The sequence below is a fragment of the Diabrotica virgifera genome, chromosome 3 (genome assembly GCF_917563875.1).
Source record: "Diabrotica virgifera virgifera chromosome 3, PGI_DIABVI_V3a".
NCBI lineage: Eukaryota > Metazoa > Arthropoda > Insecta > Coleoptera > Chrysomelidae > Diabrotica > Diabrotica virgifera.
The window spans coordinates 164,827,550-164,846,230 of record NC_065445.1 but is presented as its reverse complement, the minus strand read 5'-3'; the positions used below and the strand labels follow the sequence as shown (position 1 = coordinate 164,846,230).

General features: G+C 32.6%; 1 protein-coding gene and 1 long non-coding RNA gene across 2 annotated transcripts in view; one reads left to right on the top strand and one right to left on the bottom strand.

The window, feature by feature from the left end:
* Nucleotides 1-339: 339 nt before the first annotated feature.
* Nucleotides 340-18,681, bottom strand: part of LOC126881377 (GATA zinc finger domain-containing protein 14-like) — a 186,970-nt gene continuing 168,628 nt past the window's right edge. Inside the window, exon 2 of the mRNA XM_050645615.1 lies at nucleotides 340-3,876. The gene's annotated coding sequence lies outside the window, so the exon portion shown is untranslated. The remainder of the gene's footprint in view (nucleotides 3,877-18,681) is intronic.
* On the top strand, nucleotides 15,206-17,020 carry LOC126881378 (uncharacterized). Its single transcript, XR_007696827.1, has 2 exons — nucleotides 15,206-15,322; nucleotides 15,983-17,020. It is a non-coding gene; the product is annotated as an uncharacterized LOC126881378 (long non-coding RNA).

The window sequence follows — 18,681 nt, the reverse complement described above, 5'->3', positions numbered from 1 at the left end:
ACGCACGAGGGTTGGCATCCGCCTTCCGAAGGAAGTTTGGTCGAGTTGCAGAACTTCAATGCCAACTGTCAGCTCCTGGCAAAGCATTGAAACTCCAAGATGCATCACGTTACCTATTCTATCTGGTAACAAAAGACACTGTCCGTGACCAACCTACCTACCAAGATGTATGGGATGCATTAATTCAATTGAGAGAGCACGTGTTGGAGTCCGACGTGCAAAAGTTAGCCATGCCAAAGTTAGAATGCAGCCAATTAGACTGGAGAGTTATCCGAAATATGGTAGAAGAAATTTTCCAAGACACCGAGGTCCAGGTGTTAGTCTGTTGCAATCCGCATAGTTACTGGTGCGGAGAGAAGACCGTCCCCTGTCACTTTTATACAACTGTGAGTTGTAAAAGAGGGTCCAGTTGCAGATACCAGCATCCAGTTCCAGTCCCGACAAGGTTCCAGGAGGAACCATCTTTTAAGGAGGGGGCAATGTGACGCCTCACAACCCGGCCTAATTATTCTCGATGCTTCCCGGGGTTACGAGTAAAGGCCAGACCTTCCACGGCGATTCGAGGCGACCACTGTCAGAGTATTTAAGAACAGGAATTCGAGCACAGGCCAGTCAGTCAATGAACGAGCCGCGACGCGTGATATAATTGTATTCGAATCGGATTTAATGAAATGTATATATTAGTTATCGAAGTTATTATGTTTAGTTAATTAAATCATAAATTTGAGTTGTAAATAAATTAGATGTGTTAGTTGGTGTTATTTGTAATTATTAAAATAAATAAGTGATGTAAATAAAATAATATAAGTAAGTCTTCCTTTATTTAAATTAAACTTTGTGCCTAAAGATATAAATAAATAAAATAGTAGAGTCAATCGCGTAACAATATCTTAATGGATTTCAAGAAAAAATAATATTCCCCATTTCAATTTTACTTTCTACATTAATACAACATTTACAAATTTAATGACCTATTATCTTATTCACTAGAGTATTAGTTAGCGGTGGTTAATGACAAATCCTTCCGCGAACACTTTCTTTGTACACATCACTCTAATTGTTTATTTGAGTCGTATTGTTCCCGCGGTTCGTAAACACTTCTCCGAATCACTCTCTTAAAAGCTATCTATACATAATTTGTTTTATACAGGGTGTTCAAAATTTACATGCCCGTGGTCGAGAAAAATGAAAACCTTAATTTTAATTTGGCTTTAATTTATGATTATAAACTTCTATTTCTTATATCAATTAGGAATATAACAAATCCCCGCGTTTGTATTCGATAAAATTTATCTGCATCTTTAATTAAATTTTCTCGAGGCAAATCCAACTCCCCGTATATTACCTTGCTTTAATCTATGTCTTATACCCTAACTTACTATCTACTTTATGCAGTTCTGTCTTTTATTCGTGATATTTGTATACATCGTGAATATTATAAATTCCTCGGATCTTTTCCGAGTTTCTATGCCTCAACTTATAACTATTTATCCCATCTTCATTATTCACGATGTACGGGCCTTCGAAAACAGGCATTAACTTTGCGCAAATACCCCCAGGAAGATTTGATACTCGTAATGCCCTCACAAGTACTTTTTCACCCTTTTGGAAAGTCACTGGTCTTCGTTTTCTATTATGTTCCTGTCGTTGGATATACTTTTCATTGCTTCGCCGCAATATTCTCTGTACTGTTTCAATCACCTGTTGATATTCCTTTGGCTCTGGGTCTTCCCATGGCCTTATCGGCATTACCCCTTTCATGATGTATTCCGGGGTCTCTTTTGTTACTGTGCTCGGAATGGTATTTAGATACATTTCTATTTCCGCCATTTTCCTGTCCCAGTGGCGATGTTGACCATCCGTCGCAATGCGAAGAAATTTCGTCACTTCCTGTATGAAGCGCTCCGAAGGGTTACTCTGGGGATGCCTGATGCTGACAAAATTTGTCTCTATTCCCCGTTCTCGAAGTTGTCCCTTGAAACGATCATTTCGGAAATACGTTGCATTGTCTAGTAGAATCCTTTTTGGTGTTCCTATTGTGGCTATAAAATTGTCGATTTTTCTTAATATTTCTTCCCCCTTTGTGGTGCGGCAACTGTATAATTTTACGTATTTTGAAAACACATCCACCATCACCAGAATATGTTTGTTCCTTTTAGTGGTCATAATTAGATCGCTTAACATATCTATTGCTACAATGTCCAATTTGTTCTGGGCTTCAATATTTTTTGCAATATTTTCGTTTTTGAAATTCCTACTCTTATATTTTTGACATACATCGCACTTCTGGGTAATTTCCTTTGCAATGCGGTAATCTTGTCGGCTGATGTAATTTTCCCTAAAAACGAGCCAAACCTTTCTGCCACCGATATGTCCATTGTCCTCATGTAATTTCTTTATTATCTTTTCTGCCAATGTCTGTGTCACTAAATATAGTTCCTTTCCGTCTATTCTCTTAAAATATATGTTATTTTCTACCTCTGCTCTTCTTTTCTCTCTTTCCTCTAGGTCTTCCTGGTTTGTCCTTATCTCATTTAACGAATATACCCCTTCTTCTTGTATTAATCTATTTAGTCCCACCTGTAGAGTAATTGTTTCCTTTTTTCCGGTGTCCTCATCCCGTGTTAGAGCGTCGGCTATTATGTTGTCTTTTCTTTTTATATATCGGAACTCAAAATCATACTCCTGTAATAATAGAATGCCTCTATGTATTCTATTATTTACTAATCGATTCTTCATGATATGTACTAAAGCTGCATGGTCTGTTTCGATTGTGAATTTTGCTCCCAATAAGTAAAACCTCAATTTGTTTACGCAATATAGTACACTGGCAAACTCCAATTCTGTTACACTTTATTTTCTCTCATATGTTTTAGTCACTCGAGATATAAAACATATCGGCACTTCTTGGTCGTTTTGTATTTGAGACAAAACTCCTGCAAATTTTTGTATGGACGCATCAGCTCGGAGTATAAAAGGTATATTATAAATGGGATGATATATTTTCGTTCCTTTTGCGAATTCTCGTTTTAATGTTTTGAAAGCTTCCTCCTGTTCTTCTTTCCAATTCCATTTTATTCCTTTTTTCAGCAATTTTATCAGAGGGATTTCCTTTTGGCTCAAATCGGGAATCAGCTTTTTAAAATAATTAATCGTGCCAAGAAAACCTCTCAATGTTTTCAAATTCGTTGGCCTTGGGTATTCATCTATGAGCTTGACTCTGTCTTCGGCTAAGCCTACTGTTTTGGTGTCCAATTTAAAACCCAAATAAATTACTTCTTTTTGAAAAAATTGACATTTTTCAATGTTTAATTTTAATCCCGCTGTGTCCAATTCCTCCAGAATTATTTTTATGTGTTCCAAATGACTCTGTGTATCTTGTGAAAAAATTAATAAATCATCGATATAATGAACTATGAAATCTTCATGGCGATTTAAAATGGTATGGAGAGCTCGTACAAGTGCTGCACAAGCACTCTGCAATCCAAATGGCACTACCTTAAACCGGTAGACAATACCATCAATTGAAAAAGCGGTGTAGTTTCTACACTTTTCAGCTAAAAGTATCAACCAAAAACTGTGTTTTAAGTCAATTTTAGAAAATATGTGTGACCCCGTAATCCTTCCAAAAATGGCCTCGATGTTTAGAGGTGATTCATATTGTGATACAGTGTGCTGGTTGATATTCCTGGCATCTAAACATAATCTCAATTCTCCATTGCTTTTCTTTACTATCACAATTGGGTTAACATAAGGTGAATCACATCGTTCGATGATTTGATCTTCCAACATCTTATTAATTTCTTCTTTCACCTCTTGTCGATACTTATATGGAATCGGGTAAGTCTTTGATCGAAAATTTCCCAAGTTTTTAACCTCAAATGAATGTTCGTACTTTTTAGCCACTCTGTTTTCCTCATTGATCAAAGTTTCATAGTTTCTTAACATCAACCGCAATTCTTTTTCTTTTCCTTATCCACATATCAATTTTTTGTCTTTTTCCTCAGATTCTTCACATATGTTTACCGTGCATTCTGCATCCTCGTTTGCATATACCTCCTCTTCAAATACCACTGTTTCAATCATATTCTTTTCACTTTCATTTGTTATCTTTATTTCTTCTTCTCCTGAGCTCGTCTCTTCTTTTGAGGAATCCCAGGTTTTAACTTCTTTTATCTTTGTCTGACCTTTTCTCTTTTTTCTTCTTTGTCCTTGCTTCGTTGCCAAATTCATTTCCACTGTTTGTTCTTTACCTACTTCGTCCGTATTTTGTTTCTCATGTTCCTTGTCCTGTTCTTCTTCTTTTTCTTCTGTTAGTTTCATCGTATTATTTTTAAAATCTATCACTACATGTTTTTCTGCCAATTCGTCAACTCCTACTATCATGTCATGTGGCATGTTTGGCATACATATTGTAGTGCATACATATTCTTACCCAGTCGTACCATTACTCGTATGCCTTCATTTATAGTTGCCAATGTCCGTTTGTTTGCGCCCACTAAATTTACCCTAGGTATTTTGTAAATTAAATTTGTTAAGTTAACTTCTTCTATTAGTTTTCTGTTGACCAATGTTATTTCAGATCCAGTGTCTATCATAATTTTAATTGGTTTCTCGTTGATAAATCCATCAACAAATTTTAAATTAACTCCATTTTTCTTTTCGTTGTTTCCTGCCAATTTAATAAACTCCTTGGGGTGACAAAAGATTCCTGTTTGTTTATTTTTGTTTTTAGTGAGCGCCGTCGTGAAAAGACGCCGGTTGCTCATCGTTGTTTATATTTTCGTCATAATGTCTCTCTCCGTCATATTCTTCTGTCTGGGTATTATTTACCTCTCTTCTATTGTCTCTTGGTCTGTCGGATCTGTTTCAGTTTTCTCGATATCCCTGTTCATTTTGTCTACCATTATTTCTGTTTTCTTGATTTGAGCGTGTGGTGTTTCTATTCTGGTATTCTCGATTTCTGTCCTCATTCCATTGCCTATTTCTTTGTTCATAATTTCCTCTTCCGTTGTCTCTATTTTCGTTTTCCCTTCTGGGATTAAAATCTCGTCTTGTATAGTCCCTCCTATTTTGATTTCTATCTCTGTAATCCTGTGTTTCTCGGGGCCTGTAATCTTCTCGCGACCTTCTTGATTTTCTTTCTCTTAGACGTGATTCTCTTATTTGTAGGAATTGGCATAAACTATCTATGTCTTTGTAGTTTTGCAATGTGATATGGTCTTCCAGCGTTTCTTCGAAATGTCTTGCAATCAGTTCGACTAATTGTTCTGATGAATAATTATATTGTAAATATTTTGCATTATTGTAAATTTGTAAAGCATATGTCCTTTCTGAGATACCCATCCTATCATTGTATTTCCCATTTTGCAATTCCTTGTTAATTTCCAATTGTTGGACTTTTCCCCAGAAATAATTCAAAAATTTTTGTTCAAATTGTTGCCAACTGCCAAATTCTTCTTCTTTGCTATCAAACCATAGGCTTGCCTCATACTTAAGATGGTTTCTGATTGTTTCTTTCGCTGTTTCAAAATTTCAGATGTGCTGTACTTTCTTTTTCAGGCTATTTATGAACGGCACTGGGTGTAATCTTCTTACATCCCCGCCAAACCGTATTTTCACGTCATCTGTGCTATGGATAATCGTTTCCCTTCTTTCTCCGGAATTTTGTTGATTCTTGTTTTCGGTGACTTGTTTTTATATTTCTGTGATACTTTTTTCCACTTCTTCTCTGTCTATTTGAATAGCATTTTCAAATTTTGCTTCCATTTCTTCTATCTTCTTGTCTTGTTCCGCCATTTCTTTCCTAACATTTTCTAAACAAGCTTTTACTTCATTTTCATATTTGTCTAGACGCTTTCCCATTTTTATATTATTCTCTTCTATTGCTTGTTTCAATTTTTGTTGTGTTTCCATGATGGTTGTGTCTAAAATATCTTCTTGGTCTAAATTTTCCTCTTGATCTGAATGTTCTTCTTGTTTTTTGTTGTCTTTGCTTTTTCTTCTTGTCACAGACATTTGTTTTCAAGAAGTACTATCCCCGCCAAATATGAAATTTGAATAGTATGTTACCAAGACGAATTTTTCTCACCCAAATTTAATAAATTGTCAATAAATATATCAAATGTAAATATCGATAAATTAAATCAGTTATGTCAAATTTGTACCTAAAGATATCTAAAATTTTATGTCATCAAATGTAAATATCTCACTTTTTACCACGGGCATATAAATTTCCAACCACCGGCTTTTCTCTTTCTATTCCTTCAAATTTGCCACTACAAATACTTTTCAATGCTTTCCACTTTGGGCGACATGTTGTTGTGATCTTATTTTTGAAATCTGATGCTGTTCTCAGATGTAATTTATTTTAATTAATTAATTAATAATTATCTCATTAATCAAACAGATCAAATACCAATAGAGTGTCAATATCAGGGCTAAATTATAATATCAATTACTTACTTTCGTGGCTTCAAAATATTTCTCAGTGGATTCCTAATCGGGATAGATAAAAGAGAGTAAAATAATACACACATATGAATTTCAATTAGAAATTATAAATTGTTTATTTTATCTAAATGGCATTCAATGCTTAATATTTCTTATATCTTATCTTTCTATCTTTATTTAATATAACATTTACAAACATGGGAATCTTATTTCTTTTTGTCTCCAAAGTTATTTTATTTAAAATGAACTATTATGATTTATCAGTGATAAATTGATTTAGGTTTGATGAAAAATTTTTAATAATGATTGTGTGCCTCAATTTTCAATGTGGTATTTAATACATAAACCATACATTCATGTCATAACAAAATAGACTGACCTTTACTGATGATTTGACAATGTCTTCACACAAAACACGTTTCCTCCTATCTTGGGTTGCGATCAAACGACTCGTACCAGCTTCCCAGTAAAGCCTCTGCTCCTTTCTGAAAACTACGCCTCGTACAGCTCTCGTTCCTGCCTTCTCCTGATGCCGTGTTTCCTTTTTCAAACACTTCAACAAAACCGGGATACTGTAGACTCAAGGAGTTATATACTATCTCGACTCGGCCTAACACTCGTTCCACGATATCTTACTTTTTAATTTACACAACAAAACAAACTAACTATACCAGCGTTTTACTTTTTTATACACTCTTCTCGAACACTGGACTTCACCTTTCGATCGCCAAAAACATTCTGCCACACATCTCTCATCCATTCTCCTACTTCAAAATTACCCTTTCCAGCATTCAAAAATTAACCAATCCCAAGCAACCTTCAATTATCCGTATTTATCAACACAACTTTCCTTTTTCTAAATATCTTAATGGATTTCAAGAAAAAATAATATTCCCCATTTCAATTTTACTTTCTACATTAATACAACATTTACAAATTTAATGACCTATTATCTTATTCACTAGAGTATTAGTTAGCGGTGGTTAATGACAAATCCATCCGCGAACACTTTCTTTGTATACATCACTCTAATTGTTTATTTGAGTCGTATTGTTCCCGCGGTTCGTAAACACTTCTCCGAATCACTCTCTTAAAAGCTATCTATACATAATTTGTTTTATACAGGGTGTTCCAAATTTACATGCCCGTGGTAGAGAAAAATGAAAACCTTTAATATATTGTCATGATTTTAAGATACCAAATTGATAGAATAAGTTAAATAAGAGTCAATTTAATGATTTTGTACTGCCCAAAGCAGTTAAGTAAGTATCTCAATACAGGTGGTGTTCGAGAAGCGTGATTGATTGGAAGGTTGAATAGAATGAGAGTATTACAGAGATTTAAAGTTAAAATTGCACTATGCATTGATTTAATAGTTATAGGATGAATTTATTTAGAGTTGTACAGTTTAAGTAACAAGAAAGTTTGAAATAGACCATACTATATAAAAGGAAGTTATTTAAAGGGCATTTAATATATGAATTTGTTGCTGAACATACAATAGTTTGAGATTTAGTCTTACCAAAGAATTACTTACAATTTGCTCCATGATGACCTTTGTTTCTGTTTAAGAATCATAAAAATTTCCAATTTTTCTACAAGTCACTTAGAGAGAAAGTTCGTTGATGTGATACGTTCTCTGTGATTTGGTTAGTTTATAAATTTATGAAAGTATCTTACAAGAGGCTCCAATCTAAAAATTGAGAATAATGGTTAGACCAATTTTAGATTTTATTAATGTAAATTTGACTAAAATGTTGAAAATAGGTCATTAAAGTTGTAGATTTGGGGAATGTCAGAATTCGATATCAATTTTAACGAAGAAAATGATTTTCTGAGATATGGTTAATGCAGTATCAATTGGTAATTTATTTCTGAATAATTTGAAAGTTATTTCAGTACTTTATATGTATTAAGAGTGAAGATATGTGGACTTTAATTTGTAGAGGTAGTGATAAAAAGTATAGAAAGTGTACGGACAGTGTTCGCATAAAGTGGCTATAAGAACTTATTGGGAGTATCCTCAAATATGCAAAATATATCAAAACAATCTAGAAAGTTCAGTGAATTTAATTCTTTAATTCAATTTTACTCAGATAAGAGAATAAAATCACCATTTAGGCAAATAATTCCAAATTTAAGATCAAAAAGACCATTTTGACTGAATGTCATAATTTTCAAAATATTCTCATTGGTCCATTTAAATTTCCAAAGCAAGAATTATTAATTTTGTTTAAATTTCATTGGCTGTAAAAGGACGCCAAGCTTAAAAAATTGAATTTAGGGAGAAGGTTCTATTCTTTTTCTCATGATCATCTTTCAGTGCGTCACAGTTTTTCGATTTCTCTCTAACGCATTAAATTGTATGTGACAGAAAAAAAGGCACGTCTGTGAATACTTTGGTAATTATTCTAGTTCGGTGATTATTCTAGTTGTCGATAGATGGCGCCATAATCAAAAAAGAATTATTTATTAAATAAAATAATAATATTATTAATATAATCTGTACAATTTATAAGACTATACAAATGAAAGAAAATACCATTTTATAAATGCAATAGACAAAATTTATTTGGTTTTATTCCAAATTGAAAATAAAATTTGACAACTGTCAGATTTAACTAAAATGTCACGTTAGAATAAATGTCATAAATGTGTATTATCACGGACTTACCTTTTTTTCTATAATTTGTGACGCACTGAAAAATGTTCATGAAAAGGAGAATAGCATTCAAAGATAATGGACGCATTTTAATGCTGTTCCCAAAAATTTAGAAAAATATTTGGAAATTCGAATAATGTAGTCATAAAATTATTCACAAAATATACTTTCATTGTCAATCTTCATGTGGAAAGTATTTTGAAGACAAATGGGACTTTATTTAGTCACTAAAATGATGGTATAACCGGCATGGACTTGGGAGACTATAACATTCCGTTAACTTCTAATCATTTTTATTGTTATGCGATTTAAATTTTAATAATGTTCTGTTATTAAATTCTACTTGAAACAATTACTAATAAATATTTCGTCTTTCACTGACGTCATCACAAACCTATAGATTAGCAGACCTGTACGTTTTGTACCTTGTGTACTCCTGGCGGTAAACCCATGAACCGTATTGTGACATGGTCGGCGTAGAACGAAAAATAAGATATCACTTTGGTCGGAGCCTTCAACCGAATAAGTACCTAGTGGCAGATAACCTATCCACGTAAAAGTGGCGAATATTTCATTCTTTTTTCAAGTCATAGTATTATTTTGAAAAGAAATTATCCAAGTTTATTACGTATGTGTTTAGTGGGCTGAAGAAACGAGGTTGGAGGTTCGCAGCAGTGATTTGTGGTTTATCTGGTATTAAAAAATTACCTCTCTTAATTTGTGGGGTTATGTTACATCACATATTACCCAATTCCAATTTTATATATTATAATCATGAAGTTCTGAAACATAGTAAATTCCGTACATCATATCCACCGATCCTGTTCCGATATTTGGTATTTTCATAAATTTTTACACTACTTTGGCATTATTCCATATCATTTAATAACTATACTATTTTTTATGAAAAGCTATTTCCAAAATAAATATATTCAGCATTTAAATTTTAGACTTACTTGTCTACATATTATCGAGTCAAGGCCATTTTATATGCCAATCTTATGACAAGGTCACCAAACAGTCTAGTGGAAGATTGTTTTTTCCTTTCTAATGAGATAGCTTTTTCTGATTCTTCTTTATTCTAAATAAAAACTTCCTGATTTTTGTTTTTCTTTCTCTGACTTTTCCCTACATTATTACAAGGAAGTAAAACCAGGATTCTATTTGTTTTTAGCCACTGGGGAAAATCTTTTAACTACTCCTACCACCTGAGAAGGACCGCTTTTCGACCAAGTCACCTAGGGGACAAGTACTAGAGGAACATGTAATTTTTGTTCTTCATTATCCTGCATTTTGGAGAATTGCCGTGTTACGGTTGACTAAGTAGCACCATTCTGTGCTTAAGACTTTACTGAGAAGTAGTAAGGAAAACTTGTGGGGACAATATCAGGTCAATCGGGTTTGTTTCGGGAACTTTTTATATTTAACAGTGCAATAGTTATCTACCTATACCAGTACACTTATACACTTATTTTTTTTATAATATCCAGAACATTTAAGTAATTAACATACACATAATTCAATAGCGCTCCCACACCTGTATGTCTCTTTGTAAAAGAGGATAATTTGGGCCCAAATAACCTTTTCCCATACAGTAGTTCCTTACATTTATTTTTTATTAATATTATTAGACTTGTTTCCCATATTTTTCATATAACTATATATATATATATATATTTTAATATTATTAGCTTGTTTCTTGTAATTTAAATTCCCAATTTGTTTGCTTAACTTAAATTCATTTGTTATTAAATTAAATTCAATCCCTAATCCCTATCCCTTCAGGATAGCTATTAGTTTTACTTGGTCATTATTAAAAACCACGAGTCAGAAAAAGGATCTTTATCATCCAGGACTGCGTTGGTTCAGTTAGGTGTTGCCTATTCAACTCATTGAGTTATATATATTTGTATGGTTCATCCTAGGTAGGTATTTTAGTATTGATTTCTTGTAGTATTTAACGTTGCTGTACGTATTACAATCGTACGATTATTTGGTGAAGGTTGTTGTTTAACCTTAGTGTAAGTTGGGGGTACGCTCCATATAAGAGCTACCCCAGTACTAATGTAATTATAGTTGTATACTCATATTAAGATAAGTAGTTAAGTCAAATTGTCATTTTAGAGTTACATAGGTTATATTTTTTCTAACTCAGAGGTTGTCAATAATCTAGGTAGTTATATTTTAATAAATATTTATTTGTTTGTATATAAATTATTTTTTTTCCCATTTTTGAATTTAATAATTTAATATATTGAATAATTTACAGCAGTGTAAGATACCTGGGAGTTCGGTCCATCCCTACTTCTGGCGCCCGCAATTTAGTCTATTTATCTCTTATATTTTTCTATTTTTATTATATTAATATTTATTCTATCTATTTTATAAGCCTCTCTTTTTATATTCATATTTCTGGTTCTAGTCATCATCCCTCTTTAGTTTAAGCTACTGTTCTTCGACAGGCATGCAAACGAGCCGTACCCATCCTTGAGTGTCAAGTCGTTCTCTTGCATTTCTTGCTAGCCAATTCTATTTAGTTTGCCTCTGTCTCCCCATACTTCTATTATCAGTTCCTCACCCACTCACTCATTTCACCTTAGCATTCTAGTTCTACAAATACTACTGCAAAGTAGTTTTTTGTTACATTGGCGCCCAACGTGGATTATTTCACCAAATTTCCTGTAGTTTGTCCTCTTCGTCAGGCCACAACTCCAGCCATTCTGAAATATTTAGAGGAACAAGTCTTTTTGTTGTTTGGTGTTCCCCAAATTGTGTCATGTGACAATGGTCCTCAGTTTGTGTCAAAGGCTTTTAAAGACCTTCTAACTAAATATAAGGTTCAGAAGACCTTTTATAATGCTGCCTACCATCCTCAAGCAAATCATACTGAGAGAGTGAATCGCAGTATTGTCACAGCCCTAAGGTCCTATACATTCCCAGATCACAGAGCTTGGGATCAATATATCCATTCCATAGCTCAAGCCATAAGGACCTCTGTCCATGAGGTTACCCAATGTTCTCCTGCATATCTCAATTTTGGTAGAAATGTTGCTTTATCTGGTGACTATTTTGGTGCAATTTCAGACACTTCCACAAATCTACCTCAGATATCCGATAACCTTCATCGCTTAGATGATCTCCAGACTCTACCTCAAATTTTTTCTGACATTCGCAAGAAGTTAAAAACTTCCTATCTAAGGAACCAGCAGCAGTATAACTTGAGGAAAAGAGATCTGCGATTCTTCGTTGGAGATAGAGTGTTGCAGCGAAACTTTGTGAAGTCCAATAAGGGTGATGCTATTTCGGCAAAATTTTGCCAGAAATATATTCCTTGTACGGTCGTGAAGGTAATATCTCCGTTAGTTTATGAATTGAAGGACAATGCGACTAACAAACGAATTGGACAATTTCACGTAAAGGATTTACTGCCTGATAACACCAGGGATGAAGTTGATTCGTCATCTTCGGAAGAAGATTAACTCTATAGGGTTTTTAGAGCTAACCTCTTCCTCTATTTGTCTTTAGCTCAATCCTTATTATGATTTGATATTTTAGTTTAATATTTTATTCACCAGATAGAGCAGGTACAATTTTTATCTTTTGGCATTGTTGTTAGATGACTTCCAATTTATGAATCATTAGGTTAATTATTTATGTAGTACTCTTATGCATGAGCTTATCAATTTTTTTTCATTATTAATGTTGCACTTTCATTATTATGAATCAACATTTTTAATTACTAACCCTGTCAGTTGGATCATCTAGTTAATAAGAACCTACTTGTATTTTTTAGTATGTGCACATCACCCCTTAGCATAGGAGGGATGTTGATTATTGTATATTTAAGTATATATTTGAATATGTAGGCTCATACAAGTACGTTGGTTTAATATTGATATTTATTATGGAACTATGGAACTAACAATATGATACACTACTTATCTTAGGTTGTATGTTGTATTTTTGATATTTGATTACATCCTATTTTTTTTATATATCTTTTATCTTGTTATTGGATTTGCCATATTGGAAAGATGTTGTGGTTTTTAATTTGATATTGGTTTACTTTATCCACATTTGTCACGGATATCTTTGTAATCATTTATATCGTTATGCCCTACACTGTATGATTCTGTAATTAGGTTGGAATTTTGATGTATGTATGGATTTCTTCTTATGAACTAGTCTGCCAATGCTTTGTCAATGCTAGCTAATGAATCCGTGGGTTCGAAGTTCAGCAACTGGCCATTGCTATACGACTTCGTAATCTGTGTTTTCATGGCAGAGTACGCAGAAGTCTATTCGTCATCACATAGTGTATTTAGTCCAATTATTCCATTTACCTTTTTATAGGTTGATAGGGAAGTTTACTTAGTTTATATTTTATCTCCTATTTCATAGTATGTTAAACCTTGACCGTTGATGGTAAATATTCTAGTGTACACGTATTTATCAATCAATGCTTTGTTTTTCCCTATACATCGTAGGTTTATTTAATTCAGTATTGAGGGTGTTTCGACAAATTAATTGTTTCTTTTTATTTCATTCCCTCTTCTTTCCTGAGGCATTAGTTTTGTCATTTAGATTCAGGGATATTTCCTGGATAATTCTATGTATGCGAGAGCGCATGAATCTACAGTTTTATTCAAAATTGGTTGCTCGTTCTCGTTATATTTTTTTTCTATCATGTATCATGGTGTCATAGACCTTGTCAGTTCACCATTTAGATTTTATTATTACAATTGGTACGTTATCTGTATCTCTTATTCCCATGCATCTATTGTAGCTACAGGCTATAGCTAGTGAACAACAACACGTACCAATTTTTGTTAGTCAACGACTTACTTTAGTCGATAGACCTAATTTAATTTATTTAGTATTAGTGAGAATTGGTACACAAATCTTCCTGATCGTTCTTCTTTGGATATGCTCTTATAAATCTGGTGTCCATTGATAGTCCGATTTTGGATAAAGCGTCCGAGTCCTCACTTATTTTGTTTATTTAGTTGTATAGGCTCGTATACCAGTTGTGGTTGTACATAGGCCTAATTAATTTATGTGATTTAGTATTGGTTGATTTAGTATTGGTGCGAATTGGTCCATAAATCTTCCAGGTCGTCCTTCTATGGATATGCTTTATGAATCTGGTGTCCATTGATAGTCCGACTTTGGATTAAGTGTCCGATTCCACATTTATTTTGATTAATGAGTTTTGGATAACTTTGATATGCTTACTATTTGTATTATTTGGCACTGGTGAGAATTGTTCCATAAATATTCCTGATTGTTCTTCTCTGGATATGCTATTATGAATCTGGTGTCCATTGGTAGTTCAATTGTGGATTAAGTGTTCGATTCTTCACTGATTTTAGTTTTGATTTCTTTTGTCATACTTTAGTATATTTACTTGTGTTATGGTGCGAATTGGCTCATACCTTGGCCTGGTTGTTCGTCCTTGGATATACCCTCTATAAATTTGATGTCCATGGATAGTTCAATTTTGGATTTAGTGCCAGTTCGACATTTATTTGTCATTATGAACTTTAGTATATTATTTAGCTTATGTTTAGGCTTTCAGACAAAATGTCGATGACATTTTAATATGACTTCAAGTCATCTTTTGCGATTCATAGTTTTGGTGTAGTGATCATCCTTCTTTCCCTTGATCCTTAATTTGTGGTTACTCATAGTCTTGCGGATCACCGTAGAATGATAGATTATTACCACTTAGTTATGATAATTTGAATGTTAAAAAAAAAAAAAATTTTTGCTTAAAAATTTTTTTTTCTCCCAGTAGGAGGGGATTATAACATTCCGTTAACTTCTAATCATTTTTATTGTTATGCGATTTAAATTTTAATAATGTTCTGTTATTAAATTCTACTTGAAACAATTACTAATAAATATTTCGTCTTTCACTGACGTCATCACAAACCTATAGATTAGCAGACCTGTACGTTTTGTACCTTGTGTACTCCTGGCGGTAAACCCATGAACCGTATTGTGACATGGTCGGCGTAGAACGGAAAATAAGATATCACTTTGGTCGGAGCCTTCAACCGAATAAGTACCTAGTGGCAGATAACCTACCTTGTTTCAAGTCATAGTATTATTTTGAAAAGAAATTATCCAAGTTTATTACGTATGTGTTTAGTGGGCTGAAGAAACGAGGTTGGAGGTTCGCAGCAGTGATTTGTGGTTTATCTGGTAAATAATTTTTTGTTTTTACACGCTACTATAACGCCATATTTGTTTTTTGTCTTATTTGACGTCTTCAAAAAAATTTTACTATTAAATCTTGCAGTGAGCTTATTAATTCAGGCTGGTATCTTTTAAATATTTCATTGTCTGTAATATCCACTAAGAGGGAAAGTATTTTGTCATAAATCTTAAAAAATTACCTCTCTTAATTTGTGGGGTTATGTTACATCACATATTACCCAATTCCAATTTTATATATTATAATCATGAAGTTCTGAAACATAGTAAATTCCGTACATCATATCCACCGATCCTGTTCCGATATTTGGTATTTTCATAAATTTTTACACTACTTTGGCATTATTCCATATCATTTAATAACTATACTATTTTTTATGAAAAGCTATTTCCAAAATAAATATATTCAGCATTTAAATTTTAGACTTACTTGTCTACATATTATCGAGTCAAGGCCATTTTATATGCCAATCTTATGACAAGGTCACCAAACAGTCTAGTGGAAGATTGTTTTTTCCTTTCTAATGAGATAGCTTTTTCTGATTCTTCTTTATTCTAAATAAAAACTTACTGATTTTTGTTTTTCTTTCTCTGACTTTTCCCTACATTATTACAAGGAAGTAAAACCAGGATTCTATTTGTTTTTAGCCACTGGGGAAAATCTTTTAACTACTCCTACCACCTGAGAAGGACCGCTTTTCGACCAAGTCACCTAGGGGACAAGTACTAGAGGAACATGTAATTTTTGTTCTCCATTATCCTGCATTTTGGAGAATTGCCGTGTTACGGTTGACTGCGTAGCACCATTCTGTGCTTAAGACTTTACTGAGAAGTAGTAAGGAAAACTTGTGGGGACAATATCAGGTCAATCGGGTTTGTTTCGGGAACTTTTTATATTTAACAGTGCAATAGTTATCTACCTATACCAGTACACTTATACACTTATTTTTTTTATAATATCCAGAACATTTAAGTAATTAACATACACATAATTCAATAGCGCTCTCACACCTGTATGTCTCTTTGTAAAAGAGGATAATTTGGGCCCAAATAACCTTTTCCCATACAGTAGTTCCTTACATTTATTTTTTATTAATATTATTAGACTTGTTTCCCATATTTTTCATATAACTATATATATATATATATATATATTTTAATATTATTAGCTTGTTTCTTGTAATTTAAATTCCCAATTTGTTTGCTTAACTTAAATTCATTTGTTATTAAATTAAATTCAATCCCTAATCCCTATCCCTTCAGGATAGCTATTAGTTTTACTTGGTCATTATTAAAAACCACGAGTCAGAAAAAGGATCTTTATCATCCAGGACTGCGTTGGTTCAGTTAGGTGTTGCCTATTCAACTGATTGAGTTATATATATTTGTATGGTTCATCCTAGGTAGGTATTTTAGTATTCATTTCTTGTAGTATTTAACGTTGCTGTACGTATTACAATCGTACGATTATTTGGTGAAGGTTGTTGTTTAACCTTAGTGTAAGTTGGGGGTACGCTCCATATAAGAGCTACCCCAGTACTAATGTAATTATAGTTGTATACTCATATTCAGATAAGTAGTTAAGTCAAATTGTCATTTTAGAGTTACATAGGTTGTATTTTTTCTAACTCAGAGGTTGTCAATAATCTAGGTAGTTATATTTTAATAAATATTTATTTGTTTGTATATCAATTATTTTTTTTCCCATTTTTGAATTTAATAATTTAATATATTGAATAATTTACAGCAGTGTAAGATACCTGGGAGTTCGGTCCATCCCTACTTCTGGCGCCCGCAATTTAGTCTATTTATCTCTTATATTTTTCTATTTTTATTATATTAATATTTATTCTATCTATTTTATAAGCCTCTCTTTTTATATTCATATTTCTGGTTCTAGTCATCATCCCTCTTTAGTTTAAGCTACTGTTCTTCGACAGGCATGCAAACGAGCCGTACCCATCCTTGCGTGTCAAGTCGTTCTCTTGCATTTCTTGCTAGCCAATTCTATTTAGTTTGCCTCTGTCTCCCCATACTTCTATTATCAGTTCCTCACCCACTCACTCATTTCACCTTAGCATTCTAGTTCTACAAATACTACTGCAAAGTAGTTTTTTGTTACAAGACATGGAACTTCAAGAGAAAACCTGTATCTGGAAGTGTTAGAAGCAAAATCGGTCTTCGATGGACAATTGTCAGGTGACGTTATAAAAACTATTCTCACATGATATCATGTTTAATTAAAACTTGAAAAGAAAAGCATGCATGATCAAAATAAAAATTTAATAAGTTTAATATCATTTACCGCTTTGGTAAAATAAATTTAAGAGAGAAATATCCATAATTACATATGTTGGTTTATATTACCATAACCACACAAATTTTCAGGGTCATTGACCTTCCATTTTGTTTCCTATGCCTTCATGTGGCGAATGAAAATATATAAGCCAAAATATGAATCATAAACATGTTCTAATATTAAACATTTAACACTAATCTATGTATTTACCTTGTTTGATGTTGCATAAAGCCTTTTTCTTCTTTATTTCAATATATTTGTTGCAATTTTTTTTTATAAAAATTTGTTGTTCTTAATATATTTGTCTGTCTGAATTACCATCTGACACAATTTTGTCCTCCTATTATCAGAAATTTCAATTTCCTACGCCCCAAAGAGAGAAGGAGTTTTCTGCATGTATGTAAGTATACCAATACAACTGAGCTGGTCGAAGAGTAATAATTTTGGTAGGTACAATAATTTCTCAATAGATGGCGCCCAATAGATGCAATATAGTTCAATAAAAATCAAAAAATTAATAAAATAAAATTTTAATAATCAATCATTATAAATAATAAATACAATAAAATAAATAAAATTATAAAATTTAAATTGAGTCAATCAAAAATTTATTAAATCATTAAAATTAAAATAATCATTAAAATTAAAATTAAAATTAAATTAAATTAAAAATTAATTATTATATTATTATTATTTATAGTCAATTATTAAAATATATAATAATTGGCAATCCCAACGTGTGACACGATTAAATAGACATAGGGCAAAATTGTCAGATTAAAGATAAAAGTTCGAGTTTGATATAAAAATACAAAATGGCAGATGGACCTAGGTCTGTTTCGAAGACGACACAGGAAGGAGAGGAACAGAAAGAAGAGAAATCTGAGCTTGAAAAATTTATGGAATTAATACTAACAAAAATGGAAGAAAATAATAATAAAATAGGAAGAAAATTAATTCACTTGGATGAAAACAACAAGAAAATGGGAATAAAATTAGATGGAAATAGTAAATCATTAGAACAAAAGTTAGAAGAAAATAATCAAAA